We start from the raw sequence: 1,028 nt of genomic DNA on the forward strand, positions 1-1,028 counted from the left end.
TCTCCCTGCCGCTCCCAAGCCAATTTCTACCCCCATCCCAAAACTACCGCACGGTTCCTACGTGCTAGTTTCTCGTGCGTGTAATCCATGGCTTGTCGCCACTGATAATTTACACTTCGTCCCATTTCTTGGAAACAACGAAGCCAAAACGTCTGTTTTAACTTCTATGACTAAACGAAGTTTGCAGTTATGTAACTTTAAAGGCCGTTAGGACAAGCAGTGCATGATAAGAAAGATATGCAAGCGAACAGAAAACCTAAGAATCCTCAAAGAATTTCCATGTAGTTCAGAAAGTCGTGTATAATTTTGGGGTGTTTTGTGTTTCCTACAATTATAGATTCATACAAAACAGGGCAAAATCTACGATTTTATACATTATTACACATTTCTTACGGTAACAGAATGCATAATATGTTAACATACCCGCGATGGCCAGGTTAACAAAGGCCAGACTGACCGCTAACAGGACGACCTGCCCCACCGGCTCCATGTTGTTGACAGTCTGAGAACTGGTTTCCCTTGACCTGACTTGCCTTGAAAGTTATGTGCAACCTTCAGGGCTTTCTTCTTGAAGGAAACTTGGCGTTAGGCTGTTTTCAGTCTGGCAGGACGCCCGTTTTTCAAATCACATGCTTCAAAGGCGCTTTGAAGTGTGGTTCAGGGACAGTGCACTACACTGCAGTACATTAGGGGCGACCCAGTATCTTCTTCCGGTAAGGCCATGTTGATTTGATTATATGGATGACATCCACGCGCGCATGAATTTTCGGCCGTTTCCCCCCATCAAAAAAAGTTTTCAAACATAGTGTAAATCGTGCAAAACAGTTGCTAAATGAGCAAAAATATACCATAAGTTGCAAGGAAAACATTTAGAAACGATACCAATGTCGAAGAATGCCCAAAATCAAAGGAAAAAAGACAAAAATGTAAAGAAATGAATTCAAAGAGTAGATTATTCGCCATAACATATTCTGTGCCATTTGTTCAACCTTCATGACCACGTAGATTTCATAGTGAAAGCAACTTTT

The sequence above is a fragment of the Branchiostoma belcheri genome, unplaced genomic scaffold (assembly GCF_001625305.1).
Source record: "Branchiostoma belcheri isolate BF01 breed outbred unplaced genomic scaffold, Haploidv18h27 scaffold599, whole genome shotgun sequence".
Lineage (NCBI taxonomy): Eukaryota > Metazoa > Chordata > Leptocardii > Amphioxiformes > Branchiostomatidae > Branchiostoma > Branchiostoma belcheri.